Here is a 15,517-nt window from a genome sequence, read left to right on the forward strand (position 1 = left end):
AGTGTGTTTATTTGACTTATATTTAGTTATGTCCCAACAGCTGTAAGTATTTGAACTGCAATATTTGATTAGGGAGAAATAAAATAAAACAAAGTACATCTACCCATGTGGCTTAAATGCCATAACCAAACAAATTCAAAGCTTTAAGTGGAAATTATTTTTATTGGAATACTTAGGGGAAACGTACTCAATGGCATGCATTACCTCTACATTTATTGTTTGAATTTAAACTGGGAGGAGAAAGAAAGCCCTGGAAACTGTTGACACATCCAAAGAACTTTTAGCACTTGCATGGAGTCTATGCACAGTTCCAAAATTGCATATTTCATTGGAAGCAGAATTACTCATTTCCCCAGGCTGAAAATTTTGTATGATCTAGTTGAGATTTCTGCATTGCAGGGGGTTAGACTAGATGAACACTGGGGTACCTTCTAATTCTGTGATTATGTGAGTAATCAGGGGTTAAGTATAACAGTTGAGCACTGTCAGAATTGAGTGAGGCTGATCAGGAAATGAATTTTGTGAAAATGTTTTGTTGCTGAACATGCCCCATGCACATATGACTTCATAACCAGCTGCTAAGTTGACTCTTAAAAACTCACATTTTAAGTGTTGTCAGTTGCGTGGAGTCCGTAAAGCTGCCAAAAGGAAGTATCTGCATTTCTCAGGAAGCATCTGAATTATTGTTGTTTAGTGTTTAGAATCCACATTTTGTACGAGTCTTTCTTTTCTTCCAAGAGCTTTTGAAAGAACCTTTCCAGTGCCATATTGCTGTAGAAAAACTGTACTGCCCCCTATGACCTGAACGCCAGCATGTGTTGTCGAAAAGATGTGACTCCTTCAGTTTCCTATGAAAACAGTGCTTTATGCATTTGGGAAAAAAATCAGAAAGGAATAGAAGCAGCATTGCTTTGAAACAAATGCCTTAGTCCCCTGGCGTAGTATTCACATTTATTGAAACTGAGTGTTTGTCAAGGTCAATACGAGAAAGGCTAAAGCTACAGGCATACGCATTGTTTTTCCGAAAGCAGATATCAGTGATTTTCTTCTTGCATTTAACACATACATCTGCACAGTATGATATTCTGAAAGAAATAAACCCTCTACAGTAGATGCTGAGGTTCTTTGGCTTCCATATACCAATGGAGCAAAGATACTTTAGAAGCATCTGTTATTATAAACTTGGGGACGAGTCAGGCAACAGTATCTCTTGAAAGCACCTAGTGAAGCCCTTAAATTTTTTCTAGAACAGGTATGGCTGCAGTTCATAGCTCCCTTGACCTTAAAAAAAGAGAGAGAAAGATCTGAAACTATGTGACCTGCTAATTTGCTGTTCTTTTGACAATGAAATTTACATCTGCTTAAGAGGTATAACAGCTTATGAGACATAGCAGCAAATCCCTAGGCTGCTGTCTCATTTCTAAATTTGATCCTGCGCTTAACATTTTTTTTTTTTTTTGAAGGGGTACCATTCAGAAGATTTCAGTCACAATTCCAAGTCATATCCTTTGGAAGGCAAGGGTAGAGAAAGTCCAGGTGACTTTTAATGGGCTTTGTTGTTGTTGTTTTTTAAGGATGCCACATAGTAGACCCTCCATGTGTCCCTATTTTTCAGGGACAGTTCTGGATTTACAGAAGCCGTTCCCGTTTCTGATTTGATCCTGGATTGTCCCGCCTTTCCTTAGGACGTCCCCATTTTCATTGGATAAATGTTGGAGGATCTGGAATAGGACATCCCTATTTTCATCAGAGAAATGTTGGAGGGTATGCGAATGACCAACAGAAAATCTGGTCTTAAAACCATAGAGCTGGCGAGAACCTTGTAGGCCATATGGTCTAACTTCCTGCTCAATGCAGGAAACTCAGAGCAAGAGCTTCTCCAACAGATGCCTGTCTTGTCAATCCTGACTCTGACAATTTACCCACCATGGCTAGTAGATAATTGGGTCTGCTGTTGTTTTTATTACGATGAAGCTTTTTCCCATGTTCAATCAAAATGTCATCTCCTGTAACTCCAATGGTGGGACATTTAAAAGCTTTAAACATCCTTGAGCAGGTATCTCAAGGAGAATAACACATGGTTGACAAGGAAGGTCTTTAAAAACAGATAAGACAGCCAGGAGGCAGGTTGTTCAAGGGGACTTTAGGTGATATGCAGAAGTTTTAGCGAGCCTTGGAGGAAGGCTTCAAGGAACAGAGAGAGACTGGTGAGTTCAGGGTCTATTTTGGACTATAGCACAGGTATTCTGTTTAACCAGTTTTGATTTGTTTTTGCTCCAAGTGGAATATTTTGGGTTTCTGTCATTTGGGGGCATCACATTTCTTTCTCTGCAGCATTTGCAGGTCTTAGGATGAAATCAGATGGCGGTTTAGCCTATCTTTCCTCCCCTCCCTTTCCTGCTTTTTTCATGATGTTTTCAGATGACGCTGTGGTGCTTCCCTTGTATTTCCCCCCCTAGTTTCCCAGTTTCATGTGTCATGGAGAAAATCTGTTTTGTTTTTTCATGTTGCTAATTTAGCGCATAGGTTCTGCCCTCTGCTTACCTCCTAATCTGTGATGTTTCCAGTGGTGTGGCAGCATTTTGGAATTTCACATGACCCAGATTCTTCCTCCTCTTCAGTTTCTATTCTGATGCTAAGATAATCTCTCCCCCACCTCCCAATTCATAAAACCTTGTCATCCACAAGCGGGAAAGGTCGGAATACCAGAGATAAAATGTTAACCTTTTGTCTCGCTTTCTAATTTCCTTTAACATTTCCTCTGGACCTTTCTCCCCAGGAGAGGGGAAGACATTGCGCCCCTCACTGCCCCTATTCTTCTGCTTTACAGCCACCTTTACTCAGAGTGCAAGGAATAGCTACTACTGGCGTCAATTCAACCAAAAGACTGTGGCATGACTAGGAAGTGGGGCAGACAAGTGAGGTGGTACTGGGCAGACTGTGGTGCTGAGACCCACCTGAAAGTGACCCAAGGACTTTTGATTGTAGCTTCCATGGCAGCATTGCATTATAGAAAAAATAATAAACCGGGGAAAGGCTCATAGAACTGAGCCTCTCTTGATGTCTGAGCTAGTAATTTGCTGCTAGAGTGGAAAGACAGATACTACTGTATGTTTTTGTGAGCACAGCATCGGAGAAAGGGGGCAGAGAGGTGGAAATTCATTGGATCTGTAACAGTCCCATATCCTTTTGTTTGCGTTTGCTCTCAATGTCACTATTGTTCCAGATGACTGGGGTGCAGAGTGGTTAGGCAGATTTTAAAAATAAATAAATGGGGGGGGGGAGGGACAGGAGCCTGATCACAATTCAGGGTCATGGACAGCAGTAAAATCACTGAAGGCAAATGGAAATTAACAGCCTCAGGTGAGATGGTCAGATAAAAGGGAGCTCTGATTTCTTTCTGCTTCAGACTCCCTGTTTGGGAGCTGAAATTATTTTTCTTAACAGTACATCTACTCATGCGTGCTATAAAAACTTGGCTATAAAAGCAAAGCAAAAGAATTAAATACATAATTATATTTAGGCACTTTCAGCGACAAGCATAAATGGAAATTATACACAAATGCAAGAGGAGGGGGTGAGATAATATCTGCTTCCAGTTTTGTTTGGGCTTTTTGATATATATATTTTTTAAAAAAAATCTTGCTCAATACAGTAATGTGGCTAATGCACTAAATGTTATCGGCAATGATGCAATTTTAGCAGCAATTTAGTTTGCCATTTATTTCAAAGTCTGAAGTGAAGCACGTGGCAGAGAAACACCTCTGTTCAGGATTGCTATGCTGACTGATTATGAAGAATTTTGTATCACTTGCTTGCATCTTGGGATGGGTGAATCTGTCAGGTTTTTGTTTGTTTGTTTGTTTCAGTCTCTCATTTTTCCAATCTTAAATTCACTTTACCACATTCCCACATCAGCTTGGGTTAAACAGAAGAAGGAAAGATGTCCCTGCATCAGTTCATCAGCATTTTAGTATACAGTTCTCCAAATATATACATTTTTGTATGCAATCAGCTGGTGCAGTGATGGCCAAACTTGGGTCTCCAGCTGTTTTGGGACTACAACTCCCATCATCCATAGCTATCAGGACCAGTGGTCAAGGGTGATGGGAATTGTAGTCCCAAAACAGCTGGAGGGCCATGTTTGGCCATCACTGAGTTGTTGGGTCATGGTGTGGCCTAAGGTGGGTTGCAGCAGCAACAAATTGTGCAGCTGTGGAGGGCAGGACCTAAACCAATGGGCTGAGATTGGAGAAAGATTCCAACTGAACATTAGGAAGAGCTTTCTCATGCTTGATAATGGAATGGACAACCTCAGAAGGTGGTAGACTCTCCTTCATCGGAAGTTCTTAAACAGAGGTTTGATGGCCACATGTTCAGGGATCCCTGCTTTGCACGACTACCGCACAAATATATGGTGTACAAACAAGAAGTGGTTTCCCAGAGGCATGTTTGGATGAAAGATGGGGCCCTAGTTTGAAAAGAGTGAGGGCTGTTGGCATATTTTTGCAAGCAACTTTCCCTAACGAGATGCATTCTTGGTATGCTATTTTCACTAATATATTATTTTGTATTCACTCTTGCCCCCCGCCACTCTCCAGTTATGCACATTCTTGGACACATTGCTTGGTTGGAGAACTGCATCGCAACATTCACAGAAGCTTTCATTTTAAAAGATAGCTGCATTTTGGTTAGCATATTGTTTCAGAGAGTGTGAATTAGGCAGCTTCCCATTAATATGCAAACAAAGCTGAATTTCTCCTCAGCCCCTGCGTCCATCATTCTGTCAGGCTGGTATCCTTCAAAATGATTATTCTGCATTATCTAATATTCAGCCTGAGGGAACAATTTTTTATCCTGAGCTGGGTTCTTAACACCAGATGTAAAAGGTGGTCCTTAATAAAAAAAAATGAAAGAGGACGGCAGTTGAAAAACAAATTTAATATGATCCCTCTACCCTCCACAGGTGAGTTTATACTCATGTGCAGGTGATGACAACCATTGCATACATATAAATTAATGCTTAAGATCTCTCATGTTTGTTTTGTGGCATAGAAATTACAGCTGGAGAACAAAGCAAGAGTCTTACATCGTAAGGTCATCTTTTCTAAATATAAGGTGCATCTCTCCTGGCAGTTATAGATAAAACTGTGCCAACTGTATGATTCAAAGCTTGGTTTTCTGGCCAGCCTAGATCAAACTAATAACAATAACCAAAGATTCCTAAGCACCATATATTCCTTCCTTCTGGAGGTCTGGCCCCTTAGTTTATTGGACAATAATATATCCAGGAGCAACTCTGATAATTGCATACAGTGTCTCAGTGTAAGAGTTCAACCTAGAGGTTCTGGACTCACTTCTATGCATAGGTATGTCATCATCCCTGGCCAGGTATGGATTTGGCCTATTCTGAGTCTCTTTACAGTACTCTTGCGTGTAACCACTTGATTGTTCAATATTTCAGGATTTGCAGCTGAATAAATAAACCGACTCCATGAAAAAGCATTGTGGAGATAAGTTTTATTTATCTATCTAATGTGCATTCTGCAATTCCTCAAGGAGCTTGGGGTACTTGGACTTACTACTCCCCCCCCCAATAGTTTTTATTGAGTTTTAAACAAATATAACACATACTGCAACAAACGTTGCACAACCAAAAAAGAAAAGAGAAAAAAAGATAGAAAAAAGAAGTAAAAACAAAGAATATAGCAACAAACAAATAAACACCAACAATTAGCTTAATTATTTAAACTTCCAACCATATAAACATGCTACTTGACTTCCTCTAGTCCCTCCCTTCTGAATTTCCTTGTATCTGAATGTAACAGTTTTCCAGTATCATTATTAAAGCACAATATTCCAGGTATGATCAAATTTCTTAACTTTTCTTAATGTTCTAAATCCCATTTATTTAACTAACTCCTAATTTAATCCTAGGCCTATTTGGTACTTTCAAGTAACTTCTAATTTTTAATACTACAATATTTATTCAAATAGTCCTTAAATATCCTCCAATCTTCTTCATATTCCTCATCTTTCTGGTCGCGGATTCTTCCAGTAAGGTCAGCTAGCTCCATAAAGTCCATCATCTTCATCTGCCATTCTTCCACAGTTGGTAGTTCTTGTGTTTTCCACTTCTTGGCTAATAAAATTCGAGCAGTCGGCACGATCGGGGAAGGTCTAAACAGGAAGTCCGCCTTCCCTCTCTGTAAGCAATTTAAAGCAAAGGACCTGTTAACTAAGGTCGAGGAGAATTTTTCTTCTTTTTTCTTGTAAAAGACTTTAATTTCACGGTTTGGCACTATAAGAAATTTTATTGGAAGCAGGGGAGCCTGCAGAAAAAGAACTAAATCTGGGAGCTGAAGTGCCACCCCCCCGGACCCGGGAGTGTTCCACGAGAGCCTGGCGATGAGATATTGAAGATTTTGACAGCTGTCAAGTTAGCTGTCAAAACGTAAAAAGAGGCCCTTGTTTCTGTTACTTCTGCTGGTTACATTTGTTATAATTTGTTCGGGGGGGGGGGGAGGAAGGGCTGATACAAACTAACTGGACTTTTGGACTCGTGCTGAAAGGAACATCAAGGAACTAAAATCCCCCTAGAGGGGGTTTTGGGACATTACAAAGAATGGCTGGAGGAGGAAAAATACAGGCTGAACTGAACAGAGCATTTGTTCTCTTGGGAAAGTTGCAAGGCCAAATTGATGTTTTGGCTACAAGTGTTACAACTTTGGATTTAACAATGAAAACCTTCATTGAATTTGATAAGGACCCGACACAGGAAGCTTACTTAACTGGACAAATAGAGAAATTTGAGAGCCCTGAGATTTTGGAGAAGGAGATATATGTGGTTTTGGAAGAAAAGGAAGAGGGAGCCGCAACCTTGCAGATGTTAAAGGAGAGGTGTAATTTGAGGCCTGACATGATGGCAATAAAGGGAAATAAAAACTTGATGTGGAAAGCCCGGCCTGAATTGGAGAGTGAAAAATGGAGAGATCTCCTTGTGTGGAGACCTGAAGACCTAAGGAGTACAAATTTGATCAAGGTGGAAGTTGGAGCTTTGGGGACATTTGGATTTGAAAGGAGTATGAAACAAGATCTGGAATACCCCATAGGCTTTACCTTCAGATATGAAGGCCTGGCTGGAAGAAATGTGGATCCTGCTGGGCCAGAGCTCACCCGAGATTTGGTTTTCAATATTAAGGACTATCAAAAAGACCGGCAGAGAGGAAGTGAGAGGGAATTAAGAGCCTCGGATGTAAGATCTCCAGGCTGATTGTATATTGAGACTGATGGACATATGTTGGGGACTGATACCGGGAAGGGGGTATGGGTGGAATCAAATTGGGAACCCAAAGGGTACATAAATATAATTTGTTTTCTTTTTTATTTTGTCATTTGTATGAAAATTGGGAAATTCGTGGAAGGGAATTTTGGTCAACCTTAGAGAAAGATATTAAGAATAAGTATTGATGTATAAGTCTAGATGAGAGTTAAGATTGGATAAGGTAAAAGTGGTTTTTAAAATGACCTAAATTAAATTAAATTAAATTAAATGAAAATAAGGCTGGAAGGATATATAAGAAAAATGATTAGACATAGAAGATTAAGCAAAAATGAACTGAGGAAATGGACGAAAGAGAGAAAGTAAAAGAATAACATATTAAAATAAATTATTAAGTTAAAAAATAAGGTTAAAGGACTTGCTGAAATAAAAACTTGAATTTGAATACAGAAACGTGAGGTGTGGGGAGGTCAAGAAAATAAGTAAAGGGAAGTTGTTATGTAAAGGATTTAAATTGTTTTTTCTTTTCTTTTCTCTTTTTTTTAATAACTGAATTTTTTCCATGCATTTTTCTGTTCTTTCTTTTTTTATTTTTTATTTCCTGCCTTTTGTGTTGTATTGTGTATTTGTGTATTGTGTATTTTTTGTATTTTTCCCCATTTTTTTGTAATCTCTAAAAAATTTGAATAAATATTAATAAAATAAATAAATAAATAAAATTCGAGCAGCAGTTGTGACATACAAAAATAACTTTACATCTTTCTTGGGCAATTCCAAACCTGTTATTCCAAGAAGAAAGGCTTCTGGTTTCTTCATAAACGCTGGAGTTACTCCTTTTTAGTTCCAAAAGATTATAACGATCTCTGGCAGGCAAGCGGCCTGATAAGCAGCAAGGACTCTCCGTCAGTTTTATGTAAGTCTATTTACAAGAAAAACATATCCAGAGCATAACATTCCGCATGCTCTCATTAACAGTAGTTGCTCAGTCTGACTCATTGTCCCTTCCCCAACAAGAAGAATGCCAAAACCCCACTTTTCTTCTCCTTCCCTTCCATTGTTCTCTAAGCTTCTCCAGTATCCTCGTACAGGGACTGAAGGGCTTCCCCAGAAGTCACAGCCTCAGACTCTGGCTTATCTGCTGGTTGCCTGGCAAAGCTTTGGCTAACTTCCAACTCTTCCTCTCCTTGGGAGTTAACCGTGTCTTCCCTGGGAAGGAGGGGGGACTAGGCTGTCCTCTCTAAACTCTGACAGATAGCTCTCATCTGCAGAGTCGGCCCCTTGCTCGCTCAGCTCAATTTCTGAAGCTGACACTTCTCCTGCGCTCTGGGGGGGGGGGAGCACGTTCCTGACACAGATGTGATTAATCCAGCTTGAAACTGTGAGAGGTCTGAACCTAGGCTTTCCTTGTCCAACTAAGACATTCTATGAACCATATCATGCCATACTCAGTCTCTGTGATACGAAACCTCCATCTCTGGTGTTTGTTCTATGACAGCCTTTCGCACCTGCAGTCACCACCTGGTGCTGAAATATGCAAATGGTGAACGTGCATGTGTAAATGAGTGCTAACTTTCTTCCTCTCTCTCTAGAAATACGATGGCAATTTCCCACCTGGCAGAGCTCTCCTAGTGAGAATGATTGAAACAGGATATCGAAAGGGCTAGGTAATAACAATTTGCTCTGCTCTGCATTTTTAAAGTATCAAGTGTGTAGCAAGTCTGCACTCTGGCTCATTAGCACCTTTCAGAGCCGCACTAGTCAAGCTCAGAACAAACTTGTGATAAACAGCAACTTCCACCGAATTCTTTTCTGCCAGCCTTTTAAACCTTTCCTCTCACGCTAGTGAGTTATCATAGCCTGACCTTTTCTTCCTTTTGGGTGTAATGAGCTTGATCCATAAAGCGAAGATCTGAGACATGTGTCTCTGTGTAGAAAACACAATACATTAACAGGGCAGGCACTACTTATGAGCCACATACTTTTCCAGCACTGCTTACCAGCAAGAACACAAAGTCTTCAGCAGAAGATGCAATTTTCCTGCCTGGACACCATCATTTTTTAAACATAATCAGTAATCTCTCCAAACACATTATCCTGCTATCCTAAACTTTGTAAGGTTACCGCCCCCTGAAATCATCAAGACACGTTCCTTTATTCCAGACTGGTTCAATATGCTGCTATAACACATTGAAACAAGAGCAGTAAAAAACAATCACCACCTCAGTTTTGAAATATGCTGTTAATATATTTCCTGAAGGAGCATCTCCACCCCCATCGTTCTGCCCAGACGCTGAGGTCCAGCACTGAGGGCCTTCTGCCGGTTCCCTCACTACAAGAAGCAAAGCTACAGGCAGAGGGCCTTCTTGGTAGTGGCGCCCGCCCTGTGGAATGCCCTCCCATCAGATGTCAAAGTGATAAACAACTACTTGACATTTAGAAGACATCTGAAGGCAGCCCTGTTCAGGGAAGTTTTTAATGTGTGACATTTTAATGTATTCTTAATCTTTGTTGGAAGCTGCCCAGAGTGGCTGGGGAAACCTAGCCAGATGGGTGGTGTACAAATAATATATTATTATTATTATTATTATTATTATTATTATTATTACTACTACTACTACTACTACTACTACTACTATTACTATTCCCAGACTTTTCTGTTAGCATTTGTCGCTTACCTGCAGGCTGTGGGGTGGCAGTGGTTGTGGTCTGGCACGGGCTGTGGGAGCGGGTGTCTGTCCAGCTTTGGCATGGCTGGAGGCAGACATTACTTCCTCCTCTTCCACCAGCTGCACTGACTGCTGGGACTTGCTCACAGTTGCTGCCAATTGCTTGGGGGCATGGCCTGAGGGCAGGCCAGAGAGAAGACTTTGTCTCTTTGACTTCCCTCTGGTCCACTCCCTGGCTATATAAGCGAGCCATGACTAGGCGCTGGTCTCAGTCGGAGCTTGGTCTCTCCACCCATTCAACCGGCTCTCTATGAGCTGGACTGCCCGAGGGTAAGTGGCCCAGCATGAGACCTTACCATGGAAGTCTTTGGTCGCTGTATTTCAGGACCAGGGAGGAATTTGCCTTCAGACCAAATGCACCCACCTGGGGTTGTGCCTTCCTCATGGCAATCATCACAACTTGATGGCAGCTAAAGCACTGGCAAGATGCAGGGGAATGGTGGGAAGGAACCAGCTGGGGAACCCCCAAAGGAAGAAGGCTCAGAGCCTGGGGATTGGTGGTGGGATGACAATGAGTGGCCACAGGGAGAAGACTGGGAGGAGGAGGTGTCAGAAGTTGAACAGGTAGCAGGGCTTAGTGAGAAAGGAGAGACGGTGCCAGAGAGAAGTCCAGAACCAGAATTGGAAGCAGCAGAGTGGGATGAGGGAGGCCAAGAGGCAGAGAGTCGGGCTGGTGAAGAAGCGTGGGTGTCTCCTCCTTCTGCTATGACAGGCTCTCCTCCCCCTGGTCTCCCAGGACCCAGAGAGGCATGAAGCGGGGAGAGCAAAGACAGGCGCAGTCTCTGATCGCTTGGGGAAAACCTTGGAGGGGACTTAGGTAGCTGTGGGACAGTGGGGACCTTCAGTCTTAGCAGCTGCCTCATAGGGGTAAGACTACTGAAGAAGAGTTGCTGTGTTCATTAGGCTCGGCAATCCTGTGCAGTTCCTGTTTTTGTTTTCTAATAAAGAGTTAACTTACCAGTGTGATTTACTGCTGGCTCACTCCTGTCAGTTGGAATGGAGCCTTAGTCTAGTTGGAAGGCAGGATCAGAACCCAATGCCTGTATCAAGACCTACTGACACCTGCAATCAATAAAGCGGTGGCTTGTTGAAATTCTGTGTGGTTGCCCTGTGTTTATTTCAATGTCATCATGCTTAGGCCTCGCCGCCTGTAGCTTTGCTGCACCGGGGCCATAGCTGTCAACTTTTCCCTTTTCTTGTGAGGAATCCTATTCGGAATAAGGGAATTTCCCTTAAAAAGGGGGAAAGTTGACAGCTATGACCTGGGCTCCGCAATGTGTTTAAATATTTCTGATATCACACACTATTGTCCTGGACCGCATCAAACATGCCAGTCTAATTCATATTCAGTATAATGTTTCAAGAAGAAGAGGTAGCAAGAAATGTGTATTAGCAGAATACAAGGCATATTTTATGGTCTCTTTCTCTCCATCTTTTTTGCTGAGCCTAATATCTGCAGGACTGTCAGCAAAGGAAACTTATCCATGGGGTTTGGTACTAGGGAAATGCAGATAGGTTTCCTCAAGCTGGCAGTGATGGCAGAGCTGAGAAGTCTTCACAGTTTTCAATAGCTATTCAGGTAGTGCAGCCAGCTCTTCCCAGCTCTCTGCATACACTCAGCCATGCAGATAGACATACTCTTTCTGTCTCTCACGGGCTCCCTCTCTTTCACATGCAAACACATGCACACACAAAGAGACACAGTAATAAACTGTGAGCATAATTGAGACACAGCTCATTTCTACAAATTATAGCAGAGAACAGCTTCCCGTAGCAGTCTATGAATGTGATCCCTTTGGAAAAGACGCATTTCCCTGGGAATCATCCATCTTACATGTTTTTATTTTCTTTTGCATCCGAATCCTCTCATGGGAGCAATGTCATTGATGTATTTCATGTGGCTGTGTTTTTTCTTTGCAGTTGTGATTTTCTCCCCTCCCCTCCCCTCCCTCCCTCTTTTTTTTAACGATTAAAGCTTTATTGTGGAATTCAATCTCGTTTGTAGGCAAATGAGAACCATCTCTGGTTTTTATAGAGGCTGCAGCCTTCCAGAAAGGCAGTTCAGATCAATAGCTATGTGCCTTTAATGTTAGTATTTCTCCAGGAAAGTGTCTTGACTCTTTGCTAACAAATTCAGCCATCAGGCAGGTTAAGTAGGTTATGGTTCAGCAAAGGTAGCTATTGTATCATGCATGCCCATGTGTTACTTCACTTCTTAAGGAAACAGTGTGGTGTAGTGGTGAGGGTGCTGGACTAGGGAGAAGACAGGGCTGTGGTTCCCCTCTCTGCCCTTCCAGCTCCACATTACTTACAACACAAAACACTGTTGCTGTATGTAGGTTTTATTTTATTTGCACGGCAACATGTAGCATGCAGCTGCAGACTGCAGTGCAGCACAGTTGAGTGTAGGTCAAGCTGTTGTACCTGTTATCTAATATTAAAGAGTGCTTGTAGACTGATGACCAGGGTATGAGCATCTTTCAACACAAAAAACAGTGACAATTTCTTGTTGACAAAGGGCAGCTGGACATATAAAGGGCCCCATTACCTTCAGTAGCTTAGGGCCTCGTCAAACCCAAATCCGGCCGTGGCAGTAGGGCAAGGATCATGTCATCCTTCCAAGGCTTCAGGTGTCATCTGTTGGCTCTGTGTTTAATTAATATTTATTCAGTGCAATGGGTGGAAATCACTATCACTGCAGCTTGCCAGATGGGACAATCTCTCCTCTCCTCCTCCTGCATACAGTTCTTGGAAGCGGAAGGGAGGTTCCTCTGACCCTTCCTGAGCCAATTTGTGGTGTGTGTGTGTGTGTGTGTGTGTGTGTGTGTGTGTATGCGCACTAGGGGTACAAGGAGAGGAGAGCCTTGTGCAAGCAGAAGTGCTCATGCAGGACTCATGCTAATTGGACTTGTGTATCCCACCCATTATGATTATGATTTATTTTCAGCATTTTATTTTAAATATATATATTCTGGAAGTCCTTTGCAGAAGAGGCCCACCTAATACTCTTTGTGCTTTAGGAAATTTGCTTTTACACGCACACACACACACACACACACACACACAATATTTTAAAAAATTGTATGTGCATTTTTAAAAATGTTTGCTTTATTGCCTGCATTTCCTAATCCACCTTTCAATCAAAGAGATAAGAGCACACAGCGGTTTGCTGAGCCCAAGGCAGTGAAAACTTTTCTTTTCAGTAAAGCTTTGAATGATCTCATCTGATGTGCAATGCATTAGTATGCTTTTATGGAATATTCCATGTTTTGATTTTTTTGGTTTTTAATCATTCTGAGCTTAGGTTAGGTCTTCTTTTCCTAGAGAAGAATGCCAGAAATTTGTCATTAAGTTAATAAAAGCTTAGTCTTGATTGCACCAATTGATCTCAGCACACATTTAGGGATATATTCAGAATGGATAGAAATATTAGAAGAATAACTACTTTGCTTTTCTCATTGTGTCTTTTGTAATGGTTCAGAGGAAGAAGGCAGTGAGTGGGGGTCTCGGGGATGGGGAAATAAAGCCAAAGAACTGCCATTCCATGCACAATTATATGGAAGCAATGATTACAAAAAATAGGGGGAAAGTGTGGTGCTTTTTTTATATACAGAATTTGTATTCAGAAAGCATTCCATTGTCTACCAGCTCCACCTGGTATGCAGACTGAGACCCTACCTGCCTGCGGACTGTCTTGCCAGAATAGTGCATGCTCTAGTTATCTCCCGCTTGGACTACTGCAATGCGCTGTACATGGGGCTAGACCCGGAAACTGCAACTAATCCAGAATGCGGCAGCTAGACTGGTGACTGGGAATGGCCACTGGGACCACATCACACCGGTCCTGAGAGATCTGCATTGGCTCCCAGTACATTTCCGAGCACAATTCAAAGTGTTGGTGCTGACATTTAAAGCCCTAAATGGTCTCGGTCCTGTATACCTGAAGGAGCGTCTCCACACTGAGATCCAGCGCCGAGGGCCTTCTGGTGGTTCCCTCACTGCGAGAAGTGAGGTTACAGGGAACCAGACAGAGAGCCTTCTCAGTAGTGGCACCCGCCCTGTGGAATGCCCTCCCATCAGATGTCAAGGAAATAAGCAGCTATCCTATTTTTAAAAGACATCTGAAGGCAGCCCTGTTTAGGGAAGTTTTTAATATTTAATGCTGTATTGTTTTTAACACTCGATTGGGAGCCGCCCAGAGCGGCTGGGGAAACTCAGCCAGATGGGTGGGGTATAAATATATTATTATTATTATTATTATTATTATTATTATTATTATTATTGCTTTGAAATTGGAGAGCCTTATCTCTGAGTAAGCATGCATAGGATCAAATTGCACATTTTTCTTTTTTGAAATTCTACGCTTGGCAGCTATGCATTACTTGTTTAGACTCCTGGGCAGGCAGTGATCATAGACCACATTTATTTACTACTTTGGGCACCTAGGTAAAGTACCATATAAATACCAATATATAAGAGCACATACCATATAGAAATATCAGTATACAGTAGTACCTCTGGTTAAGAACTTAATTCGTTCTGGAGGTCCATTCTTAACCTGAAACTGTTCTTAACCTGAAGCACCACTTTAGCCACTGCCGCTGCACCGCCACCACACGATTTCTGTTCTTATCCTGAAGCAAAGTTCTTAACCCGAGGTAATATTTCTGGGTTAGTGGAGTCTGTAACCTGAAGCGTATGTAATCTGAAGCGTCTGTAACCTGAGGTACCACTGTATAACATATAGAAATTACCACTGTTCCTATATCACTATAAGGAACCTATAGATGGTATTATTATTATTATTATTATTATTATTATTATTATTATTATTTCCCCTTGACATGCAGGTCCTAGTGTGGGTTACAGCAATTTAAAATTCAGACTTAAAAACAGTTACAGGAACAGGGTGGGGCCTGAAAACGCACACCTCAGGTGTAGATGGTCTGTGTAAAGAGCTGCATCCCAGCCTTTGCTGATTCCTGTATAGTTAAGAAGCCAGACACACCTCTGTGGGAAGACAATTCCACAGCATTGGAGCTGCCACAGAGAATGACCTCTCCTGGGCTGTAATCACTTGAGCTTCTGAGGGCTGTGGAGCTACCAAGAGGGCCCTTTCTGCACTCAGGAGAATCTGTAGGGAAGGAGGTGATCTTTCAGATATTTGGGGCCTAAGTTGTATTTGGGGTGTAAGGTAAAAAGGTAAAAGGTAAAGGACCCCTGGACGGTTAAGTCCAGTCAAAGGTGACTATGGGGTTGCGGCGCTCATCTCGCTTTCAGGCCGAGAGAGCTGGCGTTTGTTCACAGACAGCTTTCTGGGTCCTGTGGCCAGCAAGACTAAACCACTTCTGGCGCAACGGAACACTGTGACGGAAACCAGAGCTCACAGAAACGCTGTTTACCTTCCCACCACAGCGGTACCTATTTATCTACTTGCACTGGCATGCTTTCGAACTGCTAGGTTGGCAGGAGCTGGGACAGAGCAACGGAAGCTCACCCTGTCATGGCG

Source organism: Podarcis cretensis (genome assembly GCF_951804945.1).
Source record: "Podarcis cretensis genome assembly, chromosome: 4".
NCBI classification, from domain to species: Eukaryota; Metazoa; Chordata; class Lepidosauria; order Squamata; family Lacertidae; genus Podarcis; species Podarcis cretensis.